We start from the raw sequence: 17,888 nt of genomic DNA, 5'->3' as shown, positions 1-17,888 counted from the left end.
CCACCCCAGTGACGGGCCATTTGTACCCTAAAAGGTACAATTTTGTACCTTTTTTTCAGAGAGTGCACCATATTCCTATACCTTCATCTTTTCTCCAAATATTATTCAGCTCCATTAAGGATATTTGCTTACATGGATTCTAAAAATGTATTATTGATACTTTCCCTAGTGCTGTCCACACTTCAACTTTAACACATTCATATTGTGAATCTATACTTATTTCCCTATAAGCCACCCCATTTTTTATAAATGTTGCACACCCACCACCTGAAGTTCCTGCTCTGTCTTTTCTAATAGATACATACACTGGAATGACAAAATCCAATCTCGATTTAAGCCATGTTTCCTGAATACATATTAAATCAGGCACATTTGTCATTTCATGTATAACTTTCTTAAATTCTTGGCCATTCGCGATTAGACTCCTGGCATTCCATTGTATTATCCTGAATGTCATTTTATTTTATTAGCCTTTGCTTGTCTGGGGGTTCTTGAGGGTTTGAGTTACTCTCAGGTTGCCCTAGTAGAGACTGAATTCCCTCCACTGACACTTCTGTTATTCCAAGATGACGAGTTGCTGCAGATATTATGATTTTAAGTTTCTCTGTTCTTTTGTTAGTTTGAGCTGTACAGTTGATTACTTCTGCAATGAATGCTATAAAATTTACCTTGCTGACTATGAGTAAATCTGCATCCTGATTTGTTTTGAGAGTTTCTATTGATTTATTCGATCTTTCATTTGCATTCATAACTTGATAGCTCTTTGTGTTTCTTTGTTCATCTTGAACTTTCTTTACAGCTTGAGCATATATTATACTCTGTTTTGTACGTCATTGCCTCCACAGCTTGTTTTTGAGCATTACATCCTAAATACGCTGCACTATGAGGACCTCCACAGTTACAGCACTTAGGTTCTACTAGTTCCCCACACTACCATATTTGTGTTCACCTCCACATTTACAACATCTTTGCTTTCCCTTACAAACTTCTGCAACATGACCCAGTCTTTGGCAGTTGAAACACCTCAATGCAGGTTTAATGAATGTTCTTACTGGATAACAAACATATCCCATTTTTACATTATCTGGCAGTTGCTTCCCATTCATTATTATCATCACTGTTGTACTTGGCTCTCTTTTCCCACTTCTATTTGTTGTCAACCTTTTCACTTCTATTACCGTTTCACTTAATAACCGATTTCTTAATGTCTCGTCTGATAAAGACAGCGGAACCCCAGTTATCACTCCTTTAATGCCACTAACCTCTCCTGGTACGTGGCTCTTTCATTTTAATCAGCATTTCTTGTTGTTTTTTGTTCAGACAAAATACAAGAACTCGGTTGTTTGATAAATATCTGGCTGAATTTATTGCCCCAATAGCTTTTTTGAGCAGTTTTGTTAATCTCATGGGATTACTCATCTCACCTATGCTTGAGAACATCATGATAACTTTATACTTATCCTCCATCCTAATTGTTTTGCTTACTCCTTCTACTCCTCCTGCTGCTACCTCCTCAGAATCTGAACTTCTGTTCTTGTGCTTCTGAGATCTCTGTTCAACCTGAGACCAATCATCTTCTATATCTAGGTTGGATGAATCATCATCATCGTCTAAATTTCCACCTTCACTCTCTTCATTCACACCACAGCTGTCGCTAAACCCGCTTCAGCATCTTTCCTTCGCCATTGTCCGCCTCGACGCCCCCGTCGGTTTTAAAGTTTGTCATACGCTCAGACAGTTAATCCTACTACGCCCTTTTTCCCCCACCCCGACACACACTCAGGTTCAGCTTATAAAGGCAACAAGCCGAATTAGTGGCAGGTGCAAGGCGGAGGCAGCCTCAAAGAAAAGAAACAGCAATTAGTAATAATCTCCACCACAACACAAAATCACGGAGACTAATAATAATATAGAAGGAAGGCTAAATAAAGAATAAACCGTGACAACTAGAATCTGTTACACGTTGGTACATATCTAGCAAGAAAATGTATTCTTCTCTGATCGTCCTCTCCTAACATTCCTTCGGTCAATATGTGGATAGATCAGATTGCCATTTTCTGACCCTTGGAAAAACTGACTTATGACTTGAGTCAGAAATCTGATGATTTCTGGCATATATGGAATCCTCTGTGGGGGTTTTTGGAGAATTTATCTTGATATACTTTATTTTTATTTATTTAAAATAATTTATTTTTTGTTAATTTTACCCTTCACAAAAGACTTGAATTACTAGCCAATAGATGATTGTATAATAGATGGCTATAATATTGTATATGATGACATGAGACCTATACCACTGTTCTGTCATTGTAAATCTTTAAATAAATCTTTAAAAAAAATAAAAAATAAATAAATAAAAATAAAATGCTAGAAATTCTAAGGACACCAGCTGGATACAACAAGAATAATAAAATCCCAAATATATGCATTACTATCTATCTGACTGTTAGACGAGAGGTTATTATATTACTGTTATTTAGTATGAATGCAAACACAACATGTAATAGATGTGCTTTACATGTTTTATGTATGTGCCATGCAAATTAATAAATCCAATAAGCAGTAATAATCACTTTTTTATGTTTTGGTAAGTAACCAGAACAAGCAGAATGTAGTTGAATACTAGGAACAAAGCTGAACTTAAATCCACAATTTTCTCTATCTTGCTTGGTTAGAAAATACTGACATATAATAAAATAACTTGTTATATAGCAAGTTTAGGACATTATAATCCTAGAGTGTTTCTTTATACTAATCTAAATTATGATTTCTGTCTATCTTTATGGCTTCTTCTGAATCTCTATCTTGGATTACTCTTTATTTGGCACCTGCACAGCTGCACTAGTATTGAAGTATACTTTCATGTATTCACCCACATGCATGAGTTTATGGCCTTGGTGAGTGTCTGTTGTGTCTCTTGCCGACTGTGCAGGTGTCGAAGAGCCTTTTAATAATGCACAGTAAGCCTGCTTTGAAGCTGACTGCTCCTAGTGTACAATATTCCCTCACTCCCTGTGGATCTCCCTGTCAGTTTCTTTGCCTGTGGCCATGTTGCTTCAGCCACCAGCTTTCCAGAAGTAATACTTCACAGGGTGTGAATAAAGGGGCAGGGCATTCAGAAGACTTTACATTCACTGTTGATGTTAAAAAACTGCACAGCCACAAGATTATTATTATTATTTCTATTAACTTGCAGTTACAATTTTGCAACAAACTGTAAGAAACTGGTAATATTGTAGAGTGATTTACCCTTGTGTTCATATTAGGGGTGGCATTTTGTTCATAAAACAGAAACTGATGTGTGTGAGGTGCATGATGGGAGTTGTAGTTCATTAAAGTGATGTTTTCTGAAGTTCTCCAGCGATCTGCAAACTTTAGTTCAGCAGGCACTGGTGATTCCGAAAGCTCTAGGTTGGAAGGCAAGGGCATTTCACCCAACCCCAAAGGGTCAGGAGGTTCTAGGTCAGGAGGCACTAGTAGTTCAGTTCAAGTAACTAGTAGTTACTTGCCCTTCAGACAACCCCACTGATCAGGAGGTTCTAGGTCAGGAGGGTCTGGCAGTGATGAAGGCTCTGGCTGCTCTGGCAGTGATAGAGGTTCTGGCTGTTCTGGCAGTGACCGAGACTCTAAAATCTCTGAAGGTGGTGGTGGCAGCTTTGACAGTACTAGCTCTGATGGTGGCAGAAGCTCTGACAACTCAGGTGGTGGTGGCCATTCTTGTGGCTCAGGTGATGGCATTTCAGGAACAGGAACCATGACAGAAACTATGACAGAGCAAGACTTGTAATAGGAAACATCTTCTGAGCCAATGCCAAATTAGCGGTGAGAAATAAGAAATAGCTCAACCCACAGCAGTGCAATGCCTGCAAAGAATTCTGCACAAATCACCAAACTCCAATGCTGTTTGTGAAGGCTGTTTCTCAATATGCACTCTTCAGCAGGCGAACTAGCTGCAGCCATCTTGTGAACTGGTGGACTGGCAGTAGCCATTTAAAATTTTTGTAGATAAGTTGGCAGTTTTGTTCATAGCATCATAGCATTGCACAGCAATTAAAAATTATGTTTCATATAGACACAAATTATATACATAATTTTGTACAAATAACGTTAATGGTAATGATCCTGATACTTTAGGGAATTTTAATAAAAAAGAGCTTTTTTAACAACTAAAACTACTACAATGAAACCTAAAACTAAAAATTAATTAATTATAAATAACAATACAAATTGATAATATTACTGAAAATATTACAGTTTACAGCATTGTAATCTGAGACATGACCCTAAGTAGGCTTTATCCTCTCATTTAGCAGTGAAACTTTATGAAAGTCACACACAACAGGCACTGTGGAGAAGCAATCAAGTGACTCACATTTACAAACACTCACATATGCAACAGTTGTTCCCCTTAATATGTAATATGTTCCCCTTTCGGATGGGGAACTTCACTGCTATAGTCTATTTAATCCACTTATGGAGATTTTGTTCAGAAAGCCAATTGTCTGAAAGAGTATATAAACGGGCCAATGAAATGCCAATGAATTGGCAGCGTTAGCTTGTGCAGCTGATGCATGTTGCAATCAATTTAGCAATAAAAGCACAGCGAGAGCAAAGTGAGGCATCCCTTTTCGCTTCAGAGACTTCACAGCCCTCTGAGAGAGTCGATGAGGGATCCTTCTGCTGATATCCAGGGATTTCAAACGAACGAAAGCGGTCTTCCAGTCTAGAGTGTGGTACACACAGCAGCAGAAGGTCGAGCTGGGCTTTCTTCCTTTTCAGGATGGCACTCCGACTGTGTGTTTTTGGATGCGGTCGTTTCCTGTCCCCGGATGATGGGCACGAGCACTGCCTTGAATATGTGTGGGGGTCCAGCATGTTAATGAGGTGCTCGCGGGCAGTTCATGTCGTCATTGCGATGGCATGTCTGTTGTGCAGATAAGATCGCAGCTAGCTCTTGCAAAAGGGCGAATCATCCCAGTTGTCCCTTGCACTGCAGCGGGCACTTGGGCAGGTCTGAGGGTTCCAGTGGGAGATTATCTGTCAATTCCGGGCCCGCAGACCTCCCGCTCCATCCCAGCTTCGAGCGGAGGAAGTGATCCGTTTACCCAGATGGTTGCCCTTACGCTCTATGACACAGGGACCAGACGTTCACTGCTGCATCGGATGGTGGGCTTTCATTGTCTGAAGAGGATCCAAACCCACTCACCCTCTCTGGCAGGTGAGCGCTGTCACGGATTCCAAAATGGACATGTTAGCCATGCTTTCCTGGGCTGCTTCAGCCGAAGGGTTGGAGATGGTTTATCCCCCAGCTATGCGGCCAGATCAACTAGATGGGTGCTACGTTGAGGACAAAAGGGCCAAGCCTTTGAAGCCTCTCGTCCCCTTCTCCCCGGAGGTGGAAAGTAGGCTCACGCAGTCCTGGAGGGCACCTTCTTCTGCATGTTCTGCGTGGCCCTCCGCCCTCACGACTCTTGACGGTGGAGCAGCCAGGGGAATGAGGCGATCCCTCAGGTCGACCGCGTCATTGCGGTCAATCTTTGTTGGCGTGGTGCCTCCTCTTGGCGCCGTTAGGTCCGGTAAATGGACCGCGAAGCGTCCCTGAGACAGGCCATATGGAAAATAGGGAATTTGCTCTTTCCCTGCTGGAGGGCCGGGGCCCATTTCCAACAGCACTTTACTTTTCAGTGCCACGAAAACATTAATGTAAGAGCACTTTTCCACTTCCCTGGAAATGACAGCTCAAACTCTGCAAGATTGGGATGCTATGCCTTCCAGCTCGCAGGTTCAGTGCATTTTGCCAGTGGTTCACAGGTTCTAGGAAGACGGTCTCCTGTCTCCCAAGCCTCGAGCCCCCTCTGCTAAACTTGAGTGTGAGGTGAGAGTGAGCTCCAATAAGCCAGCCCTTCATAGTGGTTCATACACACAATCAGATTCGGCTATGTGATTCAGTTCGCGAAAGTGTGTATTTCACCAGGGTCAGTGCACTGTGCGCCCTGTCTTGCGAGAGGAGATTGCTGTCCTCCTGGCGAATGATGCAATCGAGCTGGTCCCTCCAGCCGAGATGGAGTGCGGGTTTTACAGGCCATACTTCATTGTGCTCAAAAAGAGCGACAGCAGTGGGTCATGGCCAATCCTAGAACTGCATGTTTTGAACTGCTGTCTGCATACAGCAGACTGCCGTTCAGAATGCTCACGCAGAAATGCATCCTCCGGTACGTTCATCCTCGGGATTGGTTTGCAGCAATAGACCTGAAGGACGCATACTTCCATGTCTCCATTCTTTCATGCCACTGTTAGTTTCTGCAGTTTGTGTTCAAAGGTCGAGCTTGGCAATACAAAGTCTGCCCATTCGGGCTCACTCTGTCTCTGCAGGTCTTTACCAAGCTTGCGGAGGGTGCCTTAGTGCCCCATCTGCTCGCGGGCATCCGCATGCTCAATTATCTCGACGACTGGCTGATTTTAGCCCACTCTCTGGAGCAATTGATGGAAACCACTTCAGCACTGGCTTTACAATCGAGCCCCGGACGTGCATGGCACGCAGGAACACACAACCCCTCGTTCCTACAGGCTGGAGTGCCTCTAGGACAGGTGTCCAGTCATGTTGTTGTTTCAACAGATGCTTCCAGCATATGGGGGGCTGTAAAAAGAAACCAGGTTGCATTGGCATATCAATCGCCTAGAGCTGTTGGCAGTGTTCCTTACTCTCCACTGACTTTTTCTGATGCTGGAGCAGCAGCACTTGCTGGTCAGGATGGACAGCACGGCGGTGGTGGCATATATCAACTGCATAGGGGGTATTCGTTCTCGCCACATGTCTAAGCTCGCCCACCGTCTGCTCCTCTAGAATCATACTCGGCTGAAATCGTTGCACGCCATTCACACTCCAGACAAGCTCAACCGTGCAGCTGGCGCGCTCTCAAGGCAGCCTTTACGTCCTGGAGAATGGAGACTCCATCCCGAGTCAGTTCAGCTGATATATGCGCTGTTTGCTTCCCCCGAGAACGAGGTGCCTGCTGTGCATGATCCCCACTAGGCAATCCCATATGCTTTTTTAGCCACATTGGAAATGCTATATCATATCACCATAATGATTGTTCCTTAGCTGTGAGTATCAGTCTTTTCAGCTTAAAAAGAATGCCTAACTTTGCTCTCGCTGTGCTTTTATTTCTAAATTGATTGCAACAAGCATCAGCTGCACAAGCTGACGCTGCCAATTCATTGGCCCATTTTTGAACAAAATCCCCTTAAGTGGGTTGAGTTTCCCCCCCTCGGGGTACAAGGTTTATTTAGTAACCAGAGCGTTTTTATCTACCGATAACCTTCTGGTGAACGGTATAATGTAACTTTTTCAGTTTTATATGGTTCTTTTTACAGCATCAATGTTGTAATGTAATTGAAATATAACTAATTAAATAGACCTAAGCATCGCTACCCTTTTAGCTGTGGTGGATTAGAAAGACATACCCACTAGCCACTTTGGCTGGCTGGAAATCATTTTTAAATTGTAGTTTTCTTAAAAGCAGGGTTCAACAATAGGGATGGCCCAATGTTCTTGCAAATGTGATCTTACAAGCGAGATGCAGCACGACTGACAAAAATAACTGTTCACACAATTAAAAGATATCAGATGAATACGAATGAGAGGATGATCACTCGTGCTCACAGGTAATGTGATCCACGTGATTGTCCTGTTAACTTGCGCGAAGCAACTATGCCTAGAGGAAACGCAACTGGTGGAATCGCATCTCTTTGAAGTGATGTTTGTAAACAAATTTCAGGAGGAGCATGCGCAGAAGTTTCAGTATCGAATATGTCATCGACAATCATCCCATTATCAAATCAGTTCTTGAACAAACCCCTATACATACCAAAGCTGTCTTACCTGCAGCATCTCACGACTTTAGCATCCAACCTTCGACGCTGAATCATGTCAGAGATTAATCTCTTCGCAAAGGATGACGCCTTCCTTGCCGAGGACCCTCTGAGATCTCCCGCCGGCACCCAGAGCACCGCAGCCCCGCAGAACACATCAGCTCAGCCCGCGGCTCCACCCCAATCAGCCCGAACCACGGCCGCTCGATAAGTTTTAGTTATTTTACTTTGTGATAAACTCATAAAATGTTCAGAAAGAATACTAGAGGGATGCCCACAACTGAAAAGAGTGGTTTAGCAACTCCTTTATTGTCAGATCAGGATTTCAAATCGCTGTTAGGACAGCAAATTAATTGTAACAGAAATTTAGCATTCAACCAGATAATGTTTGGACATTAGAAGAATGCAAGAAAGTGCTTGATGCATGCATTCACAAAAACAATGTGAAATGCATTTTTTGCTGCTACAGAGAATTCAGTGTATCTCTAGCTAAACAACAAGCTCAGGGTATATCAAAATTAGAGAGACAGATCCAAGAGCTTCATGCTAAGATAACCTCATTGGCAAAACAACTGAACCTCAAGAAATCAAAAATGGACATTAAAGAAGTTAGTCAGCCTAATAAAAAACATCCTGACTTACAAACTGTCTTTGAAACAGACATTTCCATCCAGTCAGATAGTGATATCCTTATAGGTTCAGTGGAGGTTTGTGGTGCTAGGACAAGAACTATATATATAAACAGAGTTTATGCAACAACACTTCTGTTGTTCAAATTCGAAAAGTTTAGCCCTAAAAGCCCCAAAGAAATTGACTGACTGACTCAAGGTTTACCTTTAGCATGCACACATTATTCATAGTTTAGAACAGCACTCATTATGCGTCTTTATGACATGAATTTATGACAACAGAAGTCACCCAGCTGTTGTAATGTTTCAAATTCTCACTGAATCTGAATTCAACAGTTTTGAGTGTGCTAGGACTTCTGAATTCCAACATGCCAGGTAAGATGATTTGAGAGAGGGTTTTGGAAGCAAAAAAAAAGCATGTCAATAAAACATAATTTGTGGCATGCTGTAATAAACAGTTATTTGCAGTGATATAGACCAAACGCTGTCAGGTTTATCATTGTACTGTTTTAATTTAGTTAAGGGTGAATTACTCTTAAAATGCAATGAAATATAATTTTGTTTATAATTATTATTGAATTTATATTTCTCTTACGATATAAAATTTTAAATGGCCTATTTTTCTGACCTTTTGTATGAGGAAATATAGAAATCATTATGCAAAAAAATTTATTTAACAGGTTAATGTTATTTTAATGTTTAAATGTTATTTTCGCTCAGGACACAAGAAAAATGAAAAGAAACTATTGCAAAGAAGGGCTTGAATTATCCTGTTGATCCAGAAAAAAGTGGTTGGTGTCCTAACGTTGAGTTACACTGATTTTATACAATAACATCAAGAACAACTTAATAAAAAACAAAGATTTCCAAAAATCAAACAAGATAAAAGAAATCAAACTGTGCTGTGGTAGCTGCAAAGAAATAAGGAGAGTGTATGGAGATTTTGGTGTTTATTTTGCGACTGCCTACATTGATTCATGTCGGTATGATGACTGAGCTCTGTTGATTGGGTGCGGGAGGAGGACAGAGCAGATGCAGTGTGAAAAAGAGAGTGGGAGGTTAAGTACAAAGTGCACATGTCCAAGACACCACAAGCACATGAGGTTCTGAACATTAGTGTCAATGAAGAATGGCTTAATTAACAAACAGTGTTACTGGTGAACAAAGGGTGGGGCCAAGGTAATAGTGCAGATATTGAGGTCATTTCTCTTTTCCAGGAATAATGTGTGAACAACGTCTCACACATTAAAAAAATAATGAGATTTGTTTACTGAGTGTTACAACCTCTTTGGTAAAGTCTCAGGAGATCACGAGAACATAGAACGTGTCCTATGGGAAATGAGATGCTGTGTTCTTCCTGATGGTCACATGACCTTTGCGTGTTTTTAATGGAAAATTATATAAATATTACAGCTGTCACCGACTTGTCCCAGCAATTCCCCTCACTGACCAGCAGAAGTCACTATCACCGGCTTTCTAAGGACTCCATCCTCCAGAATTCCCCGAATCTGGTACTGATTACCCTGCACCTGATCCTCATCCACACACACAAATTAGCAGCTCTCACTCTCCTTTCAGTGCAAAGTCTTGTTTTGCCCTGCACACATTTCTGAGCGTTATTCCTTGCCTTCTGATCGTTCTCCCATTGCCAATCCGGACTGTTTACCGACCCTAATTCATCTCGCTGTCTGCCCAGACCTGCGCCTGCTACTGGACTCTGATTCTCTGCCACCAGCCCCGGTCTCAGGCTGTACCCTGATGCCGAACATTATCTGCCCGTCTTCGAGCTTGTCACTACCTCCCATGCACTCGAGTATTCCTGTTCTTGCTACTAGGCTTGGGCGGTCTCCAAATATTAATACCGTCAAACCTCCTCCATATTTTACCCTGGTATCCGGTATCACCTTGCATAATAAAAAAAGAATATGACGTAAGGCTCAGACAGCATCACCAAACTGTTAACTTGTGCCTAAACCATTCAGAAACTGAATACCTTATATGCGACCTTAGGTTCGCGGTCACCTGTTTGTCTTATTTGTATTCTTCTGCGCGGGACACTCCTCTCATTCGCACGCTGACACACACACACACACACACACACACACAGAGAGAGAGAGAGAGAGAGAGCGAGAGAGAGAGAAAAGGGACACACAGCACCTCTCTCTCTCTCTCTCATTCTCACAGACATAGAGGGAGAGCATTGCTCGCTCACTTTAGTTACACCAGAGTTAACGACCGATCCTGCAATTTATTCTGAAATGTACTTCCGCATTGCAAGAAATTTGGTCGGCTCCCGCGGTACAGCAGTGGGAATGCAGAGAGCTGTAATCGGGCCATAAAATTAGGCCCGATGGGGCCCGAGCCCGAGAGGTACATTTTGATTGACAGCTTTTTAAATGCCCAAACCCGTTTACAGCCCGACATTATACAAATGTGCACATGCACACAGCTCTTTTGCCTTTTTTTCAAGAATAACTCATTTATATGTTTTAACATAATTTATTCGTAACAAACGTAGACTATATGCAACTTGGAAATTAAAACATAGAAATAAAATAAGTCCTCTGTAACATCGTAACATCTCAGCTCTCTAAATAGGGCTAGGTACATACACTTAGCCTTTAAATTGGCCACCACACCAATTTTGGCAATAGCGAAATTAAGATAAAGGCTGTGCAAGATTTGTTTCGCCACTTCTCTTCACAATCTGGCTTTAAGTCGACGGTGAAACTGAATATTAAACGAATAATGCCAATATTAGCCTGTATACTCTTTCTACATTATAATTTTATGGTTTAATTAATATTCATTTATAATTTAAAAACCCTTTACTCACCAAGATTAGGCTACGTGTGTTAGTGGAGGAACATTATTGAATCCACTGGCTTTAGCGCAGTTCTGCGCTCAGGTGCGTCCAGCACCACTGAAAACTCTTTTACTGCTGCTGCTACAGGCCGGGATGCAGAGTTCTGATCTGGCTGCTTTTGCAAGTTTTGGGTAGGATTGTTTGTTCATCTTCTACCAGCCAGGAACATCCATTTAATTTTCCATGACAGCAGTTTCAATGTAGCGAGTCACCTTGGCATACTTCCATACTATATAGTACGCTAAAATCAGTATGCGAGCCGAGTAGTATGTCCGAATTCATAGAATTCGAAAATCAGTAGGCGAGAAGTACCCGAATGTCTTACTACTTCCGGCAAGATTCTGAAGTGCGCATCCCATGCATGCTGCGCTATCCCATAATGCCCCCTGAAAGAATTCATGAATGGAAGTGAGGCGACGCAACTGACACAGGTAGGTCAAGTGACCCTGACAAAATGGCGGATGTAGTACGTCCGAATTCCATTAATACTTTTCACATTCATACTGTATAGAGCGTACTTTTTTAACGGCCGAGTAGTACGTTTAAATTAAAATGCAGTACCTACTGAGTAGTAGGCGGTTTCAGACGCAGCCCTTGTCTTTTTACCTGTCAGTTAGCGGTTTAGCGCTCTACCTTAATACGCAGTGTATGAGTGACCGCCGAAATACCTTGGCGGCTAGTATGACCGTTCCTTCTGGACTAGTAACTGGCTTGACCGCCATCAAAATTAGATTTTTTTTTTACTTCTCTGTCATTATTTGTTTCACCGTTGCAGGGATGAATTTTTGTGCAGGGATGTGGATTTTTTTCGGGTCCGGCCAGGTTCGGGCAAAGATCTTCAGCTCTAATGCAGACCTCTAGTTCATATTTACCATGTCTCCCTTATCGTTCAGTCGAAACCAGAAATACTGCCAAACTGCAGGTCATTTTGGAGCATGACTCGTCACCTCACCTCCAGGGGCGCCTCCAAGGGGTGGCCAGGGGTGGCCACGGCCACCCCTCGGTAAACTCTGGCCACCCCTTTGGCCACCCCAATATAATTTTGCGGTTGACATTATTGATTTAAATGAACTTATAAATTTCCAATATTTAGATAAATAAATAAATACATAAATAAATAAATAAAATGCAGTCACTAAATTATTGTTGGTGTTACTGACGTAGCTCTCCCCCTCTGATTCAATGCTGGTGAAAGCAAACTGACGCATGCGCGTGGAAAACCATTCCCGCGCGCCTCACGCACTCCTGTGTGAATCCCGGTTGGTTGTTTGCATGCACGCCGACATAATAGGCACCGCTCATGCGCCGTGAAACCGGAGTAACAGCCTTTTGTGCAGAAGTGTCGGCACGCAGCGAGTTTTGAAAGTCGTTTAAAGTTTATATAATATAATGATGATGATGATGATGTTACTTTTACTAAGCATGCCTTTAAAGCAGAAAGGAGGGATAATGAGTCAGGGAGGTAAGACTTCATAACATGATTTCTCAGCCATGATCTGGTCTAAGACCACAGATAATTCTATAATACATTTTTTGTATTCTTTAGAATTGTCATAATTAATTTTTATGCAAAAGGTTTCTTAAGTGATGTTGGCATATCACTCCAGTTGTTGTTTTCCAGTAATATTTAGGACTGATTTCTGTTATTTATTTAGAATAATAATTGTTTATTAATATTAATTGTATTTATTTAGAATAAATATAAATAAATTGTTATATTTATTGAATAACAAATCTAACAATTCAAGAGAGGTGGGGGTGTATAGGGTGGTTCGCCCAGGGTGTCATTTAAACTAGAACCACCACTACCCTCCCCGATCGTCCTTGACAGCACGCACACACCTTCAATAGACAGCAATGGCTATTTAATATTTACCTTAAGCTACAGTATATCAATAGAAGAAGCTGCATTAATAAAACGGTTCAAAAAGCAATATGGATAAATAATATTATTAGGTATAGTGAGTGTGTATAGTAATGCCTTTTGTTCAGTTTGTTAATTGTTTGGGTAATTAATAAACTCATTATTGTTTCATTCATTTTCTTTTCGGCTTAGTCCCTTTATTAATCCAGGGTCACCACAGCAGAATGAACCGCCAACTAATCTAGCACATTTTTACACAGCGGATGCCCTTCCAGCTGCAACCCATCACTGGGAATAATAAACTCATTAATCTTCATTAATTTTAGACATGGCATATCTCGTATGATGTACAATAAAGGCACGTAAAAAAAGAAGTCATTTATACAGTATATGAAAAGTGTTTTTAAACTAAACATAGATTTTTATTTGGTTTGCACATGTACTTGCTGAATTATTTCAAAGAATAAATTGCAATATTTCAAGTAGAATTAATTAAATGAATAAAACTACATTATTTCGTTTACCAGAAACAAAAATATAACATTACACTGAATTCATTATTTTTTTTTGTGTGCCACCCCAAGATTTGGTGCGGCCTCTTCTGGCCACCCCTAAGAAAATTTTCTGGGGGCGCCACTGCTCACCTCTCCCTCGAACCCTAACTTCTGGGACTTCCCGAGTGAGTTTTGCACTCAAGTCTGCATTGGTGCATCCTCAATATTAAGAACACATCCGGGAAGTTTTATGCATCCTCTGTTCTTGTGGTCTTGAGTATGTATTGGAACTGAACTTTGGCAGTTGATGATGACGTTATACGAGGATGCAAGATTGCTGAACAACGCATATTGAGAAACAGCCAAGATATTTTATATCCTGGGAAGGCTGATCAAGCTGGTTTAGCTGGTCATCTCTCAGCTTGACCAGAAAAGACCAGGCTGAAAATGGCATAAACCAGCCATGTCACAAAAACTGCCTTCTTTCATCTGAGAAATATCACTAAGTTACGAAATATGCTATCCATCTCAGATGCAGAAAAGCTAGTCCATGCTTTTAGGACTTTTAGGCTAGATTACTGTAATGCTCTGTTCGCTGGCTGCACAGCATTCTCTATTAACAAACTTCAGTTAGTACAAAATGCAGCTGCCATAGTTTTTACCAGGTTTAGAAAATATGATCATATCACCCCAATTGTATCCTCCTAACACTGGCTGTGTCACGTCCTCTGTCTGATCACCTGGGTTTGTTTGTGTTTTGCACTTGTTTACATGTATTTCAGCATGTGTGGTGTTTTGATCGCTCTCTCATTACATGCTTGCTTTGACACGTCTCCACCCATTTTCCCACTCATCCCTATTATTCAATTAAACCAATTTCACTCACCTGTCTTGCCGTAATTTTCCAAGTGGTGCTCGCTGCAGAGCCATTTGAGGAGAGGTGAGCTCCAGAGAGGGGGAGCTTAAGCTTGAGCTCCACCTTTTTTGCACTTCTTCTACGAGTGATGTCACTGGGGGTAGGGTTAGGGGTGGGGTTGGTGTACGCATTAAAACAGCTTACAGGAGGAGGAGCGACAGCTCATGCTCCCCCTCTCTGGAGCTCACCTCTCCTCAGATGGCTCTGCAGCGAGCACCCTCTCTAATTTTCCCTCTATTTAGTTCGCTTTCCTTTTGTTGTCATTTGTCAGATCATTGTCGTTTGGTTGTGGTCAGCGTGCTCTGTTTCACTTGTCCAGTCCAGTCAGTTCCTGTTGTTTCGAGCCTGTCTTCTGGTTGGTTATTCCTTTTATTTCTTACTTCGTTTTTGACCCCTCTCTGTCATCTCCAGGACCTGTTTCCGTTTTGTTTATCCACCGTGGTTGGCCGATTGTCTCCGATCTCCAGCATCAGTATCCCGTCACCTGTTCCACTCTTCTTCTCCCTCTCAGCTCTGCCGCCCGCCGGATCCAGTATACCAATGTATCGCCCCCTGCCGAGTGAATTTAAAACTACACCCTGAGAGACTCTTTTTTTTTTTTTTTTCCCCCTCTACAGAGCGGTTTTTGTTGACAGTTTTTTCAGCTCTATCTTCTGAGCAATCTTGAGTTTTGTTTTCGTTTCATTTTGTTAATTTTATTTACTTGAGCCCCTTTAAATATGCCAGTAAGATTTCTATCCTCTTCGGAGCAGTTTTTGTTGAACTTTTGATTTAGAATTTTTGATTAAATTTTTTCTCCCTGTGCTTAAGCCCTATTGGGTCATTTTTGTTTTACTAATAACTTTTGAGAAAGACCTGGGGCCTCATGTATCAACGCTGCGTACGCACAAAAACTTTGCGTACGCCAGGTTTCACGCTCAGAATCGCTCACGTTTGGATTTACTAACAATGAACTGAACGTGGGAATGTGCGCAGGTTCACGGCAGCATTCTGGCAGGCGTACGCACATTTTTTGTGCGTGTCTGTTTTATTTCCATTGGCGACTCCTAGAGGCAGTTGTGTTAAATTCTTCTCTACAAAGTGTCTGATCCTTGCAATGGTGTCTGTATGAGACGGGTTCATATAGTAGGTAGACCGGAGAAAAGCGGTGTTATTTGCAAGTTTGTTCTCCGGAATTAACAACAAAAGAAAAAAATAGAGTCGGAGAGTTTAGCTGATGCGGTCAACACAGTTGGGTCTGAACATCGCACTGAGTGCATTAAAATAAAGAAATAGTGTGGTTTATATCTGTAAAATGTTGCGGGACGTTTAACAGTCTCAGTGGCGCTACTCGTAAGACGCATGTGATCATGAATTGATACATTCGAGCATAAACTCGGCTCGAATCCAGCGTCTGATGAACTCTTTCTTGTTTTTTCCCCCGCTACATATCAGATTTTGCCAACTATTTATCACGAGAAAGACAAGTAGGAATCATCAATAAGTTTATATCAATAAGCATCATATTTTATTTGCACATTTATTGAATGGAAATGTTTCTGATTCACGCATGCAAATTCATCTTCAGATAGTGTCTTTATAGCAATGTGCGTGCAGTAGATAGCTCAGATTACATTGGGAAAACAGGCGACTGCTGCAAATTGTGCTTTAATGTTTAGCTGGTCAAATGTATGGTATGGAAACCTTATATACCTACTGAACCCGTCTCATACAGCTGCCATTGCAAGGCTCAGACACTTTGTAGAGAGGAATTTAACAGAACTGCCTCTAGGAGTCGCCAATGGAAATAAAACAGACACGCACAAAAAATGTGCGTACGCCATGCATAAAGCTGCTGTGAAGCTGCGCACATTCCCACGTTCAGTTCATTGTTAGTAAGTCCAAACGTGAGCGATTCTGGGCGTGAAACCTGGCGTACGCAAAGTTTTTGTGCGTACGCAGCGTTAAAACATGAGGCCCCTGCACTTGTGTCCGTTCTGTTCCCTGACAGGCTGCCTCTTAAGTTTTGTATTGCTTCCTACCTATAAAGCTTTAAATAATCTAGTTCCTGCTTATCTAACCACCATTCTGTCTCACTACAGTCCAACTCGCTGTTGATCTTAAAACTCTTTTTGGCTTCTGGTAGTACTTAGAATAGCAAAGTCGAGTAAAGGGGGTCGAGGCTTCTCAGTTATGGCTCCTAAACTCTGAAAAAGCCTTCCTGATAATGTCTGAGGCTCAGACACACTCTCGCAGTTCAAAACTAGATTAAAGATCTAGGTTTTAAGTAAAGTATACACTCAATGCATCACATGATGCATGAATGTGCTTCACGCATCTTGTTTATATGAACAGCGGCAATGCTAATTATTCTCTTTATTTTCTATTTGCATCTGGGGATACTCATCCCGAGGTCCCCAGAGACCATGCAGTGCCTCTGATGTGATCCAAGCTTAACAACGATAGGATCCCAAGGTTTCCATAATCCTGGACCAGGCTGTATTCTGAGCAGCTGCTGTGGTGGTCTTGGAGGAGTGGAGAGCATGTGACTGATTCCTGTGATGCTCCAGGGACAGACGAGTCCAGCGTCCAGTTGCAGACATCCAGCATTCTCCAGCCTTCCGCACCTATATTGCAGCTTTGCACAAGATGTTAGGACATAGGAAAAATGGTCGTGCCCAACTTAGCCCGGTTTCTCTTAAGGTTTTTTAATTCTTCTGTTTGCCAATTGGTGAAGCTTTTTCCTTGCTGCTGTTGCCACTGGCTTGCATGGTTCAGGACATGTAGAGCTGCGCATTGATGGATTTGCTCCTTTGTGTTTAGACTCTCAGTATTAGATATTAAACCACACTGAACTGAGCTAAACTGAACTAAAATTCTGAAAACTGGACTGGACTGACACTGTTTTATTTTTCTATAATATTCTATGTGAAGCTGCTTTGACACAATCTACATTGAAAAGCGCTATAGAAATAAAGGTGAATTGAATTAAATTGAATTGAAATGGCCAGAATTTCTTTAAAACCAGGCTGGTTGAACAGCTAAACCAGCCAACTAGCCTAGGCTGATTAAGGCATTTATTTTCAGCAGGGATGCGTTTAAAGCACTCAAATCAAAATAAATCAATAAATCAAGCGAGCGCTTGCGTTGTTCTGGCGTAAAGCCGCCTGAGGCCGCTGTCGAGCGACTATCTGTCTGACTGACTAAGCGAATGACTGAAGGATTGACTGGGCGGCCGGCCAATCGGACGAGCTAACCGGACAAACTG

The sequence above is a fragment of the Danio rerio genome, chromosome 25 (genome assembly GCF_052040795.2).
Source record: "Danio rerio strain M-AB ecotype USA chromosome 25, GRCz13ab, whole genome shotgun sequence".
In the NCBI taxonomy this organism is placed as follows: Eukaryota; Metazoa; Chordata; class Actinopteri; order Cypriniformes; family Danionidae; genus Danio; species Danio rerio.
This window is presented reverse-complemented; position numbering follows the sequence as displayed.